Source organism: Rutidosis leptorrhynchoides, chromosome 6, assembly GCF_046630445.1.
Source record: "Rutidosis leptorrhynchoides isolate AG116_Rl617_1_P2 chromosome 6, CSIRO_AGI_Rlap_v1, whole genome shotgun sequence".
NCBI lineage: Eukaryota > Viridiplantae > Streptophyta > Magnoliopsida > Asterales > Asteraceae > Rutidosis > Rutidosis leptorrhynchoides.
In genome coordinates, this window is record NC_092338.1 from 113,412,030 (window position 1) to 113,429,585 (window position 17,556).

Consider the following 17,556-nt stretch of genomic DNA (forward strand, 5'->3'; position numbering starts at 1 on the left):
CGATAAATAAATTGCGATAAATAAAAGGTAATACGGAATTAACAGTTAGCTAGGAACAGTTAGCGTGGATTCTTAACAAAATTTCTCATAGTTAATTTGTCTGTTTCTAACAAATTTTATTTTGTCATATGTTTTCTTCATTATGCCACTTGTTGGATTCTGATAGGTAAAAATCCAAATATGAAATTGAATGAAAATGGTTATTCTGCGGTGAACGGATATGTATATCGGTGGTTGTAAGTAGGATAGTAAATGACTGTTGAATCAGCTTCGACAAATGTACAGTGTAACTTATTAAGGTGAAATCTAAATATTCCTCGGGTATTACCTACCCGTTAAAATATTTTCACAATTAACAGTTTGTACAAAAGAATTTTTAATTACAATCTTTATGAAAATATATATACATATATATTTTCTTCAGATGTAATCATGGATTTAATGAGTCAATATGATATTAACTCATCTGATTTACCGTTAGAACAAGAGTATATAATCTCTAAAACATTAGAGATTACATAATCGTCATGTCGAACGAAGATAAATGATGTAGAACGTCATGTAGAACGATGATTATACTCGAGGTACCGAATGAGATGTTGAAGCATGTGATGTTGAAACTTGGGTTGTTGGTGGTACTGTTGGTGCCGGTGATGTTGCTGAAGCTGGTAAGTTTTACACCATATTCTCCAAATTAATTACTCGAGCGCGAAGTTCGTTGACTTCTTCTATTACCCATGAATGATTGACGGTTGGAACGAGCGGATGAATAAGGTTAAAAATTTGGGATATCATATAATCGTTGTGGGATATCCTGGTAATGGGGGTGAATATGGTGTTTCGGACAGGTTCGCCGGTAAGTGCTTCAGGTTCTTCACCAAGAGGTGAATTCGGTTGGTAGAGGGGATCGCCTTTTTTCGCGTCTTCATTGATTAAGTAGCCTACGAACCCATCAGATGAATTGGAGATGGCTGATTTATTGATTCATTTTAGTGATACCGCTTTCGGAGATTAGCTGAATATTCATGTCGGAATAGCTGTCGGAATAACTATCGGAATAGCTATCAAAATCTGAGGGACTCGAACTGGTTGAGGGATTCATCTCGTACGATCAGATGAAGGATTTTCGATAAGAAATAGATTATAGGATATAGATTAGTACCCTGCAATACATAATTTACATATGCATATATAATACTAAAATCCCATAAGTTACGGAGAAATCTACGGAAGTTGTCAGGCAAAGGTAACAATAACATATATGCTAAGATATGAATTTATCTATACACCGTCTATGCAATAGAGGCAGTAAGACGTGTATAGACTTTAAGGATGATAAGCAAATATTTTTTTTGACACTAAATGATAAGCAAAACTTTTGACATGCAGACACGGTCGAAGTCTAGACTCACTAATGCATCTAAACAACTACCAGTTAGACACACTAATGCAAGACCTGGTTCGCTAAGACCACAGCTCTGATACCACATGTCATACCCCATCCTAATCCATCTGGACGAAGTCACCAATATCTGGTCCCTTTGCGATGATCGACTCCAAATAATGTCTCTAAAATGAGCAAATGCACAGCGGGAGATTTCTTTCATACCTGAGAATAAACATACTTTAAAGTGTCAACTAAAAGGTTGGTGAGTTCATAGGTTTATCATAAAACAATAAAATTCATCATTTTGATAGACCACAAGATTTAAATGATGCATGGTACAAATGAGCCCGAATCCTATACCCACCTGTAATGTACATGCGATATCTTTTCAATACAATACACCTTTCTCGTGTACGAAATCATCTTTCATAAATCCTAGTAACCGTACACATATCTTGTGCACAAAAATAACATACACATAACCTGTGTATAAAATCATTCTCTCGATACATAACATTCACTTTTCATTTCTTTCATAGCTTGGCATGGTAACCGACCTTAACATATAATGCACATAATAATATCCCCAAAACAGAACATCTCGTCTGTATAATAATCATATAAACTTCGAAGTACTAAACACCATGCCCACTAGCCCTTCCGTCTAGTGAACATTCTGGGTGGGGGTGTTAAACCCGGTAGCTACCTTTAGGATTCGCGTCAATTAGGCGTGCACTAATTCTCAAAATTAGTGATGTTCCCTAATTCTTAGGTTACCAAGCAATAATAATCAGGGGAAAATATTCATATCAATTGTGGCAATTATCACGTCCACATAATTCAATGGTGGCAATTATCACGTCCACATAATTCATTCGAGGAATGTTTTACTTGTGTCTATCTCGTCAAACATTTATAAAAGAATTTCATGTATTCGCAGTTCAAAATGTATTTCAAAAGCATTTAATAAAGCAGTTGTAAAAGTAGCGCATGTATTCTCAGTCCCAAAAATGTAAAGAGTAAAAGGGAATCAAATGAACTCACCATACTATATTTTGTAGTAAAAATACATATGACGACATTTAACAAGTGTAGGGTTGGCCTCGGATTCATGAACCTATAACATTCATATATTAACACGTATAATATTAATCAACTAAGTTTATAATGTATCAAGACTAATTTTTACATATATAATCATATTACTATCTATATTGTATAATATATTTATATATTATGTATCACTTAATAAAAATATTATTTTGTATAAAACTATGTAATATTAGTATAGATATGTAATAATTATATTTTAGATAAATAATATTTGTTATAATAATAATAATAATAATAATAATAATAATAATAATAATAATAATAATAATAATAATAATAATAATAATAATAATAAGTTTAATAAAGATGATAATTTTATATATAATGATAATTTTACTAATAATGATAACTTTAATAAAAATGATAGTTTTTAATAAAAATGATAATTTTAATGATAATACTAATAATAAAATGTTATATGTTAATACCTATAATAATAATAATAATAATAATAATAATAATAATAATAATAATAATAATAATAATAATAATAATAATAATAATAATAATAATAATAATAATAATAATAGTAATAGTAATAATAATAATAATATTCATAATAACAATAATAATAATAGTAATAAAAAGAGACTACCTTTAAAAGTTTTCCCCCAAAAAGATGCCCCATACCGGGCTCGAACCCATGACCTCTTGATTACACATAAACACACTGAACCATCCCTCTATTCCTTACTTTCTATTATAATTACTATTTTTATTTTTATGTTCTTTAACTCGTCAACAATTCACTGCAGGGACCCAATTTGAATCTTGGCCCAATAACATAAATAAATACGGCCCAACAGAAAATAAGTCTCAGCCCAATAAATTAAAATCATAACAGCCCAACATTTTTCCAAATCCATTACGTGTTTTAGTTAATCCCATCGTGGTTGTGGTGGGGCTGTAGGGTTCGAACGACAAATAGAAGACAACATAAATCGAATTAATTTTCATCATCGTTCTTTTTGATTCGTTTACCCGGTTCATTATCATCGTGATTCATCCCCAACATAAAATCATGATTCATCGTTCATGGTTTTCTTTATATAATCAACAACGGCAGTGACAATCTAATTGGGTTTCAAGATTTTGGTTTAATTGTTTGAAATAGAAGAGAAAGACGTAGCAGATGAATCACGTATCAAATTGGGTTTGGTGTTGTGATGTTCGAATAAGAAGGTCAATAAATAGTCAGTAATCACGATCATCATCTTTATCGAGTGATCATCATCATATCAATCATCATCGTTCATCTTTTCCTCCATCTTCGTTTGATTTTTGTCACCATCATCGTAAATGATAATCATATATTGTCATTACATGGACAGAAAAAGTACATAGCAGAGATATATATACTCGTATAGCAGCAACAAACAGTGTTTGCAGATGGTTTATAATGGTTGTCAATAGCAGGTAGTTTGGGGTTGCATCAGTACTCGAATAGTAGTAAGTGGAACAGAAACATATATAGGTAGCTGCAGTGGTGGTTAAGGGTCTTTTAGGGTGATGGTTCTAGGTTGAAGACAATGGTGGATGGAGATAGTCTTTGGTGGTGGTGGTCGATGGTTGGAAGAAGAAAAATAAGAGAGTGGTGGTTGGTGGTTTCCACGATGGTGAAAGTGAGGGTAGCGACTGCAGGAGGTCGAGAGTTGGTGTGTGTTTTGGTTGTCGAATAATGGCAAAAAGATGCAGCATTTTAGAAAATCAACGTAGCAATAACCGTTACTGTTTTGGGTTAGTTTTGTGTGGTTTGTCATGTTTTACAAAAAAAAAAATAAAGTACGAAGGAGGAGGAGAGGGATGAGAGATGAAGGTGGTGGTATTGAGTTGTGAAGGTGGCGGTGGATGGTGGTGAGTGCCGAAGGTGGTGTTGGATGATGGCGGAGATGGTTTGTGATAAAAATTCATGCCCCATGATTAAAATGGTTAGGAGTATACAGAGTATTAATTTAAGTAGTCATTTAACAAATATAAGAAGGATGAGATGGGTTTTTGGTGATTGTGGCCTACTTATGAAATCATACGGAGTAGTTATAAGAAAAAAATGACCACCTTTTAACACAATTCTAATAATTAATAGTAATACAATAATTAATAATAATAATTTAATAATAATAAGAACATGTGAGAAATCATATAACAGCCACCACTACTTTAATCTACCGACAGTTTGTCCCGGATGGCCATATCGTGTCCATTGCTAAACAGTTAATGTATAAAAGTGTCCCTAAAAATCTCAAATTTTTAGATTAAACATATTTAATTATTTCACTCATTACCTGTTTGAAACCTGATCAAAAAGGTTCAAAAATTATTTATTTTCTGTTCCAATTTATATGTACGGAGTACAAAAACTTAGTTCGAAAAGGTAAAAAAAAAATATTTATCAAAACTATTATCTTTTTATTCAAATTTTGGAACAACTTTTATTTTAAAACTTCATATATATATATATATATTAGACCTATTTTAAAAATAATTAAACGTCAACCGAAAGTTACAGACATTTACCATTTAAACTCAAAATTAATTATATTTAATATATACTATGTATATATATAAACAGTTTTAAATAACAAAATTTACTATGCAAATAAATATATATTAAATAATTAAATTAAATATAACAATATATATATACAAGAAATATACATATAAAATAATTGTTTTTATTACAATGTATTTTATTATACATATTTATTTATAACAATAAATGTATATAATAGTTTATTAATGTTCATGTCATTATATATATTATACATATATTTATATATACACATATTTATATATATCCACACATTTACAAGCAATGGTTCGTGAATCATCAGGGACAGTCGAATGGTAATTGAATATTTGAAATAGTTTCAAAATTTTGAGACTCAACATTACAGACTTTGCTTATTGCGTCGAATTCATATAAAGATTAAGTTTAAATTTGGTCGAAAATTTCCGGGTCGTCACAATCAGCAACACAAGAAATTATGTGGTTGAAGCAACTAATGGAAGATCTTCATCAATCAACAGATTATCAAGTAAATCTTCTTTGCGATAACCTATCAGCTATACGACTAGCAGAGAATCCAGTCTTTCATGCAAGAACAAAACATATAGAAGTGCACTATCATTATGTTCGCGAGAAGGCCCTTGAAGGGAAAATCAAGATGATGCCAACAAAGACAGATGAACAGCTTGCAGATACATTCACCAAGAGCCTAAGTAAACCGAAGTTTACAAAATTCAGAGAAGCACTTGGAATGGTCTGCAAGACATCGTTGGAAGAAAATTTGAATTGAGGGGGAGTGTTAAAATACAATGCAAATTTGGTATTAGTAGATGTATATATGTAAAATATCTAGATATTAATATGTATAAGAAAATATCTAGAATTTAGAATATGGTAGGAAAAATCTAGAAATATTTGATAGGAAAAATCTAGATATTTGTATGTGTAGAAAATATCTAGATATTTATCCATGGAAATATCTAGTTTCTAGAATGTTCCATGGGGTAGTATAAATATGGGTGATGAGTAGTTCATTTGTGTAAGGTGTGAGTAAGTGAAGTGTGAAGTAGAGAAGAAGTAAGAAGTGAAGAAGAGTTAGAAGTAGAAGTTGTGAAGAAGTAAGAGTGTGAGTTGAGTCCATAATATTGTAATTGTTTCTTTGTATTAATAAAAGTGTTCTTTGTTAAGTTTCCCGGTTAAGCCTAAGTTCGTGTTTGAGTTCTTTGTGCACTTGTGTTATTTTTTTATATGGTCGGCTCTGCCGCCTAAGTGATATATGGTCGGTTATACCGCCTGAATGATATATGGTCGACACTGTCGCCTAAATATTATTATGTGTAACGACCCGGATTTTTCCGATCATTTTATACCTATGAGATTAATATTTACATAAATTAAACCTTACCAACATGATAAGCAATCCAAATTGTTGAGACTTGTGTTTTTGAAAAGAGTTTTACACAACGTTTGACCGTCCAATTTGACCGATGATATCACGAACTATATAACATATGATAATTATACGTTTGTGTATATATATGTATTTATATATATTTAACATGATTTAAGGATGGTTTAACATCTCATTGTGTACTAATGACAATGAGTTATAAGTATATTTTGAAACTACTAACTTAAGTTTTCAAAACGATAACTATATGTAACGTTCTTTGACTTAAAACTTATAATGTTTATACATGTATCGTATAGATATGTATTTAATCACTTTTAAAGGGATTTTATACATAAAATAATATAAGTATATTTACAAAAGATAGCTATATTTGAATCCTCGTTCCGTTTCCTCAAGATTTCTATACGTATATCTAGGGTATATGTACCCGTATCATACCCAGCTTCTATACGTATTTACTATTGGTATATACACATCAAATCAACATCCTAATCAACATTATTACTGCCCTAGATATGAGGTAACTAGGATTTGTCAAGTAGCATGAATTATTAGTAAGAAAATAAAATTAGGAATCCTTTTCTTTCTTTATAAACTAAAAACGTTTTTATGAATGAACACCATTTTTTTCACTCCATTTTCTCATACCTACACCCTCATTTCTCTCTCAAAATACTCCTAAATTTATACTTGATCATCTCCAAGCATTTTCCCCATCATTTAGCTTCAATTACAAGCCTTAAACACCATAAGAAAACTCTTTCAAGATCATATCAAAATAACCACCCATTTGAAGAAGTATACTTCCAACCTTTTGATCTAACTCCACCACTCTTTGATTCCAAGATTTTTTCTTATCTATTACAGTAACTTTGTCCAAGTAACTTGAGGTAGTAACCTTGTTCATAATTTTATTCGATTCATATTTATATAGCTATCTTATTTTATGTTGTAAAATTTTAACAACAAGAACATAGTTTGAATGATTTCAAACTTGTTTGCAAACTAAATAGATCCTTCTAACTTAACTTTTAAAATACTTCAAAACCTGTAATATAGCATAATGATATGCTAACTTAACAAGATATAACTTGGTTTTACAAAGAACATCTTAAAAACTGAATCTACATCGTCGGAGTGCAACCGGGGGCTGTTTTGGGTTGGATAATTAAAAACCATCTTGAACTTTGAATTGGAAGTTCATGTTCTGGAAAAATGATATTTCTTATGAATATGTTAACACATAAAAATTTCATGGTTTAACTCAAAGTGTAAGTATTTTTAAAAAAATGATCATTAAATGTTTTTTTTTATGATGGAAAATGATCACTTTCATAAGTTTCATCAAAGTTTGACCTATAACCTGTGATTTTGAATACAAACTAAGGTATTTTCAGTTCATATTCTTAAAATTTGACTCGATCCAAGGAAGTGGCAAGTTGAACCAACAAAAACGGAGTTGTAAACGCGAATCCTGTTGATAGATCTATCGGTCCTGACAACCCCAACCGGACTGGACAACCAGTATTCAACGGTTGCACAGTACTTCGTTTTCAGTGACTACACTTGGTACAGTGTAGTGAGATTTCATAATAAAGAGAATATGCGACGTTGATTAAATGTTAAGTATGGTTACAAAGTGCTCAACCACTTAGAATATTTTTATTAAAACGTTTATGTATATGAAATCTTGTGGTCTATTACTATTACAGAAATGATTGATTATGATAAAATAATGAACTCACCAACCTTTTGGTTGACACTTTAAAGCATGTTTATTCTCAGGTATTAAAGAAATCTTCCGCTGTGCATTAGCTCATTTTAAGAATATTACTTGGAGTCATTCATGACCTACTTTGAAAGACGTTGCATTCGAGTCATTGAGTTCATCAAGATTAATATTAAGTCAATTATAGTTGGATGTAATATGAAATGGTATGCATGCAGTCAATTTTTGATGTAAAGAAAGTTTGTCTTTTAAAAACGAATGCAATGTTTGTAAAACGTATCATATAGAGGTCAAATACCTCACGATGTAATCAACTATTGTGAATCATTTATAATTTATATGAACGGGTCCTTTCAGTTGGTATCAGAGCGGTGGTCTTAGCGAACCAGGTCTGCATTAGTGTGTCTAACTGATAGTCGTTATGATGCATTAGTGAGTCTGGACTTCGACCGTGTCTGCATGTCAAAAGTTTTGCTTATCATTTCATGTCGAAAATTACCTGCTTATCATTCTTAGGGAATCATTTGCTTATCATTCTTAGTCTAGACACATATTACTGCATTGATTTCATGAATAGTGTATAGACAAAATTCATATCTTAGCGTATCTGCTAATTCATATCTTAGCGTATCTGTTACAGTAAACTTTGCCTGGCATATTCCGTAAATTCCTCCGTAATCTACGAAATATTTTGTTCTATATATATAGATATTCTATGTGTGACAACCTGGAAATTTCCAACCAAATTTAAACTTTATCTTTATATTATTCCGACACGATAAGCAAAGTTTGTTAAGTTAAATCTCAAGAATTTTAAATTGTGTTCATACATTCATTATAACCTCGACCAAATTCCGATGATTCACGAACCGTTATATATAAATAAATATGTATATATATGTATATATATATTATAACTTGAGAATATTAATAAAGTATTAAACGTATAATACTTTACATGAACGTATTTGTTTCAATATGTTTATCGATGGAATTAGAAGATAATATCAAATGATTGATTTATCAGATACATTATGATATGATTACGGGTCTATGTTATGAGGTCCACTGTGATTTAAGAAATCTATTCTTTTTGACAACATTCGGAAAATGGTAAAGTGATTTATAAGTAAGAACGTGAAGTGTAAATAACTTAGATGTTGGATATCGACAAGTTAAGTAACTCGACATTTTTCATTAAGATGATTTCATACGTTTATTTAACCTTTAAACTTTATCCCATGTTTCACCAACAAACTGTAATTTAAAAACTTGAAACCTATTATGAATATATATGATTCTACTTTTCTAAAACATTTTATGATATAACGATTTCCATTATTTTAACCTTTAAACAAAATGATTCTTAAAAATATATTTGGTTTTGGAAAACAAAATTTTTATATTTATTTGATTTAGTTTCAAACGTACAAAAACGTTTTCAGTTTAAAAAGAACTTTATTATTAAAACGTATATAACTTTTATAAATATCTAGAACCACTTTTGACAACTCATTACTTAACCAGTATGATAAAGATAACGATATTTATATTTTATTTTATTAAATATATATAACGATTTAAATTAATATTATATATATTTATACGCGTATTATACGTACATAATTTTATACTTTTACTATACTTAAACTTTACCTTTACTTTATTTTTACTTTACTTTAACTTTAATAATTCACTTTAATAATTCATACTTTAATAATTCACTTTAATAATTCATACTTTAATAATTCACTTCAATAATTCATACTTTAATAATTCACTTTAATAATTCATACTTTAATAATTCACTTTAATAATTCATACTTTAATAATTCAAAAATCTATTATAAATAGAATTCAATAGGTTTCATTATTTCATAGAAACTTGAAAATATTTTTCTCTAAACTCTCTCAATCGATTTACATATATATATTTACTCCGTATTATTTCAAGATATTATTAGTATACATAAAATATTACGTCAGAGTGCTGTCCGAGTGATTTCGAAATTGTTTTTCGAGTGGGATTGGATTAAGGAAATTATGGGTTATAGCTATGAAGGTGATTGGGTATGGTTCATGGGTATGCTCGTGAGGTCAATATAGTGTTTATCATCTCCTTTGCGTCTACGTACCTTTCCTGCAATATTGAATCTCAATATTGATACGTGAGTACTCATAATTTAACTTTTACATACTAATAGTGTATCCCTGACTAGTGCTCGAGTATATAGGATTATGCATGTTTGTACTTTTGATATTGCCTTTAGTTATGTTATGTTGAATCCTGAATTAGTTATATATGCGACTGAGATAAGGTATAAGATATGCATGTCGTTGGAAAGGTAGCGAAAAATTAAGAACTTTTTATTTAGATATCGAATGATTTCGATGAACGGATGTGAAGTTATAGTCCATCGAATTTTTGTATTATTATTAATAATGATTATTATTATCGTCGTTATTATCGTCGTTCTAGTTTTATCTTATTATTATTATTATTATCTTTATCAATAAAAGGATTTATCATTAAAAATTGTTATTTTTTTTATTATTACTATCGTTATTATCGTTAAAGTTATAATTAGTATTATTATTATTATCCAATTATTATTATTATTATTATTATTATTATTATTATTATTATTATTATTATTATTATTGGTATTATTATTATTATTATCATTATTAATATATATATCATTATTTAAAAATGGTTATTGATATTATTATTATTACTATATTATCATTAAGATAATTATTAGTATTATCGTTAATAATGTTATAGTAACTATCATTATTAATATTAGTGTAATTAAAACAAATATTTGTAACACCTAATTATTTTGATTACTATTATTATCATTATTACGAACACGATATAAAAGACGATTAAAAGCTATTAAACGAAACGATTAGGAAATAATGGGTAAGAGTATCATGATGAAATTAAAATATCATAAGATATTGATTTAGATAAAATTATCGTTCTTATTATTTTTATCATTACTATTATTATTAAAATTATCGTTAGTATTAAAACTATCATTTTAACAAAAATTATCATTTTAATAAAAATGTCATTGTTACTATAAAATATCATTATTATTATTATTTTAAATAGAATTATTATTTTAAAGATAATATTAAAAATTATCGTAAATATTAAAGTTATCATAATTAGAATTATCGTTTTATCATAATGTCATCTTAGTAATTATAAATATTGATATTTTTATAATAATAATTATTATTACAAAATAATACAACTTTTACTTACTATCATTATAGATATTATTTTATCAAATAAATATTTGATACAAACATATTTTACTACGTGTAATAACTTACTTTAATAATACCTATCATATTATCTTTATAATATTAAATGAACCCTATAAATTTTATTACCTTATATATATAAAAGTATATTTTATTATATAAATATAATATAAAATTTTATTTATTAATAAATAAATTATATTATTTACTCTAATAAATCTTTTAAAAATATTTAAAAATATAAAATGACGATATTTAAACTATATATTAATCATGTATAGATTTTTGGAAATTATTTTGAGTCAAATTTACTTTTGTTGACTTTTGCATATTAGTCTCGAGCATTAGGATTGTGGTACACTATGACTTGACCTAATTTGTTAGACAAATATTGACCAACACATAAATATATATAATTAATTTAGGTTCATGAATCCGAGGCCAACCTTGCACTTGTTCAATGACGTTATATGCATTTTTAGTACGAAATACAGTATGGTGAGTTTCATTATTCCCTTTTTAAATACTTTCGCAATATATATTTTTGGGACTGAGAATACATGCGCTGTTTTTATAACTGTTTTACGAAATAGACACAAGTAATTGAAACTACATTATATGGTTGAATGATCGAAATCGAATATGCCCCTTTTTATTAAGTCTGGTAATCTAAGAATTAGGGAACAGACACCCTAATTGACGCGAATCCTAAAGATAGATCTATTGGGCCTAACAAACCCCATCCAAAGTACCGGATGCTTTAGTACTTCGAAATTATATCATGTCCGAAGGAGGATCCCGGAATGATAGGGGATATTCTTATATGTATCTAGTTAATGTCGGTTACCAGGTGTTCACCATATGAATGATTATTTTTTTGTCTCTATGCATGGGACGTATATTTATGAGAACTGGAAATGAAATTCTTGTGGTCTATTAAAATGATGGAAATAAATGATTATGATAAACTAATGAACTCACCAACCTTTTGGTTGACACTTTAAAGCATATTTATTCTCAGGTGTTAAAGAAATCTTTCGCTGTGCATTTGCTCATTTTAAAGATATTACTTGGAGTCTTTCATAGCATATTTCGAAGAACGTTGCATTCGAGTCATTGAGTTCATCAAAGATTATTATTAAATCAATTTATAGTTGGATAGTGGATATTATGAAATGGTATGCATGCCTGTCAATTTTTGATGTAAAGAAAGATTGTCATTTAAAAACGAATGCAATGTTTGTAAAATGTATCATATAGAGGTCAAATACCTCGCAATGTAATCAACTATTGTGAATCATTTATAATGTATATGAACGGGTTCTTTCAGTTGGTATCAGAGCGATGGTCTTAGCGAACCAGGTCTGCATTAGTGTGTCTAACTGATAAGTCGTTAGGATGCATTAGTGAGTCTGGACTTCGACCGTGTCTGCATGTCAAAAGTTTTGCTTATCATTTCTAGTCGGAAATCATCTGCTTATCATCCATTGGAAATTACCTGCTTATCATTATTAGTCTAGACACGTCTTGCTACATTAATTGCATGAGTAGTGTATAGACAAAATTCATATCTTAGCGTATCTGCTAAATCATATCTTATCGTATCTGTTACTTTAAACTTTGCCTGACATATCCCGCAAATTCCTCCGTAATCTTTGAAATCTTTTGATCTCTATATATAGATATCCTATGTAAATAGAATACCACCCGATAGCCGAAAAATCATTTTATATCGAAAATCCTTTATCCAATCGTACGAAATGGAATTTGTCATCAGTTCAAGTCACTCGGATTCCGAAATGGAATCTCACTCAAGCTCCGAAAGCAGTGTGACCGGAATGGATCAACCAATCAGTCATCACCTATTCTGGATGAATTGGGGATGGGTTCGTAGCCTCCTCAATCATTGGAAACAAGAAGAAGGCGATCCTTTCCATCCACCACATTGCCCTCTTGGCGAAGAACCTGAAGCACTTACCGGCGAACCTGTTCGAGACACCATTTTCTCTCTCATTTCCAGGGTATCTCGTCACGATTATATACTACATCAAATTCTAGATTTTATTTATCCGCTCGTTCCGACTGACAATCATCCTGGAATAATAGAAGAAGTCAACGAACTTCGCTCTCGGGTAGTGGCTTTGGAGAATATGGTGCAGAGATTACAAACACCAGCAGCAGCACCCGCAGCATAACCAGTACCACCATCATCAACACCAATAGTACCATTACCACCTCCAACCACAACCGCGTTGTAAACCTCAACTTCACAATCTGTCCCACGAGCATCAACGTCATACGCACCATAGATACCAAGGAGTACCAACAACAATAAATGACAAAGTATTAATTCATAACTTCATTGGAGAAACATTCTGCGGTGATTATATAATCTCTAAAGTCTTAGAGATTATCTAATCTAGCCCTAACCATAAATCAGTTAAGCGAACCAAAATAATAGAAGGAAGAGTAGAAACCCTGACAAAAATGGTGTGTGATTAACAAGTTAAACTTGTTTTACCAACAGCATCAACAGTACCGTCAACGTCACCAGCATCGTCAGTACAGTCAACATCAGAATCAACAACACCTATAACATCACAAACTCCGTCAGTTCAAGAATCACTGTGGACATCATTACGAATCAATAACGTGTATATTGTATCAACAAGTTATGAAGAATTAACTCATTCCCTCTGAAATATATATATATATATATATATATATATATATATATATATATATATATATATATATATATATATATATATATATATATATATATATATTGAAATAAAAAATAAATCTTTCCGTGCTAAGCTATTGTGTGTGAATCTTAACTACTCGGTTAATTCATATTACAAATATGCAATAATGTACGTCCCTTGCCCGTGACTTAACCATCGTTAACTACAATCTCTGTCTCAATTCAACAAATTCCAATTCCTAATAAATCAAGTATATATTTGATTTTACACTTCATCATTGATGTAACCGAAACTTTTCAGATAACATCATTCGTACTTTGCGAAGTTCACAAGAATTTAACGAAAACCAACATCACATCTCAACAAATAATGAAGTATTGATTCATAATTTTAATATTATTGAAGAAATACTTATGTAACCTCTAAAGCCTTCAAGGAATTATTCAATTCTAGTTCTAACCGTAAATCGAATGAGTTTAATTTAGTATTAACTCATTAAAATCTATGTTACATCTGAGGAGAATATATACATATATATTTTCATAAAGACTGTAATAAAATTCTTATGTACAAAATATTAATTGTGAAAATTTTTTAACGGGTAGGTAATACCCAAGAGATATATATAAATTCACAATTAATATGTTACATTCTTCGAATCAGATTAAGAAAGAAATATAAATTATACTTCCTACTTTCACAATAATATACATTCTTTCATAGAAATCAAAACAACCATACTCATTCAAACCCAATTACATATTCTGATTTTAAAATCTCAGAATTCAATTCGAGATATAACCGGTACCATCACTTTTAGATTCCTACATCTTTCAAAGCTATACTTTAACTTCAAAAGTGTGTTAGAACATCAAATGTATACAAACGATTACAATCTGTGTTCAAACCCTTCGAAAATCTCTGAAGACACTTCAAATAATGAGCAATCGAGATGATGATCCAACCACATATTACCCACAGTTATGTACTTAAAAAGCTCTTGAAACCAAAGTCATAATTCAACACATATCTGTGTCAGATCTTTTGGCATTTATTAGAAAAAAAATAACCTTGCAATTCCTTTGCAAAGTAGCAAATTATAACACAGCTCCAGCAAGACAACTTCGATTTTTTCATTCGGAGTAGCCTTATCATAATTTTGATATATGTGATTACCCTTTTGTTACCGGAGAACCTTTCATATTCCACCACATTAGCAATAAACTTACCAACAACTTCACTGATCTTGGGCATTTCGAAGAATCTTTATATTTATCGAAACCTCATCATTTACTCATCTGCCTCTTGTAATGAGAATTGCCATACGAATCATTGGGAATTAGCAATCAGTATTTTGAAATCTCACAGCATGTTGACGCTAACAGTTATACATAACGTCTATTTCCAAGGCTTACATACTTCGAATGTGAAGTTTCTGAAAAACACTCTGAACCGCGAACTAGTTCTCGAAATGCTGATGAAGCAACAAAAACTGTAAACGACCTTAGTAGTAAAAAGTTTGATGATAAAGATTAGTGTATTAACAAAGCTCGGAAATAGAGAAGTTTTGGAACTGGAAAACGGATTGAGCAAAGTATGAAGGAGGCTGTGGACAAATCACCAAGACTGAACCTGCCTTCAAAGAATCCAAATGATTCAGTGTCTGCTGAAGTCATTAACGAATACCTTGCTCCTGACACTAAACCCTTACAGACAATATTCTTCATCATCCTCTGATATTAGAAATTCTAAGATATCATCGTATCTTTCATTATAAATATCCTCCATATTTCTGAAGATATTTCCATAACTATTCTTATCTGGAATCATTTATCTCTTTGCGCTATCTGTATTACATCAAAAAGGAAACTGTTTAGTTCCTATACTCTGTAAACCTTTGAGTTTAAAATATGAATGTTTTTGAAGTAGTGTTGGAAACTGAAGCATGAGTTAGTATAATATAATGACACTTGATCAACGTGATTATATTACAGTAATTCATGCTGAGTTTCTAAATGGAACGTGATGATTCACAGATCATAACATCATCATGTGCCATGTTATACGACTCTTGTATTCTATTTAACCTCTAAAATATCAAGAAAATATTTCTTGATGATTCGGCCTTTTCCAAGGTATTTTAGTAATTTGACAAGTCAAGATCGTGCCATCATAATTTCCTTCCTAGAACATTAACAATGTTCATTCCGAAATTCATATCTGTGAATTCTGGACTATTACAAGTGGTGCTTAATCGCAAGAAGAAGAAACGAAAGGACAAAACTCCGAAATAGAAATTGGGGTATAAATTGCAGCAAATAAAAGAGAGCATTAAATGTGGATAACAATGAATATAGAAGATAGAAACAGAGACTTTGAAATATAAGGGAAGATATAAAGCCCAACGACAAACCAAAAATTATAAACCATATATATCGATGCATATAGCAATATAAAGACACGGGAGAACTAGAAACACTATAAACCCAAGAGTATAGTAGAAGTAAATAGATTCTTCTGGCGGTAGATGAAAAAGAAGAATGACCGATACGAAAGTTATAAGTATATCGAGAATCAGAACTGGATGGAGCATATTGATGAATACTTTAAAATATGAGTTGCGGGGGAAAGAATAGAAGGTGATGAAACATGACTAGGAACTTAAAAATCAACAGATTTAACTCACACAATGACGGAATAAGTGAATCAAACCCTCTAGTGAATAGGTTAAGCTTTTTGGGATTAATTTAGTCATACCACAAATAAATCAAGTGTGATTAGATCAACACCTAGAGCTATTATTCACCACCTGGGTGATTTGGGTTGAGAGAGAATCGGAGGAGCTCACTAGATCTGAGTGTGTGTAACAAATGAGAGGCTTAACCTAAAATGAAGAACATAAGACCTTATATACCCCTACTGTTGACTCACCTGTACGATTCATCCATCACATATACGAGTTAGCTTCATCAACCGTACGGGTGATCACTCACTCGTGTCTTCTCATTTAGGTTGTAATTGTGACTTAGCTCAGCATCAACCGTGCGTATGAGCCTATCAGCCGTACGAGTGAGGCTTCACTCGGACGTCTGACTAAGTCTAACATAGTCAAACATTCAAATCTCGTTCCTGCAGTTGCTGTAACCACATACAAACACGGATAGGATAATAATGAACGATCATGGTGGCCTGTAAACTATTGTACCTGCAATGGATGTGGGTAGATGTCTAGGGACTTGCATAAAATGCATCAACAGAAGGTGTGAGTTGTAAGAAAATGAAGGAGGTGAATTTATAAGAAAATCTCCGACAGAACAATTAAAATGGACGATCGCATTTAAAGCGGATCGTAATTCCTTTTGTTACCGGAGAATCAAATCTTATTACAAAGATTTTCTTCAAATCCCTTGAAATCTG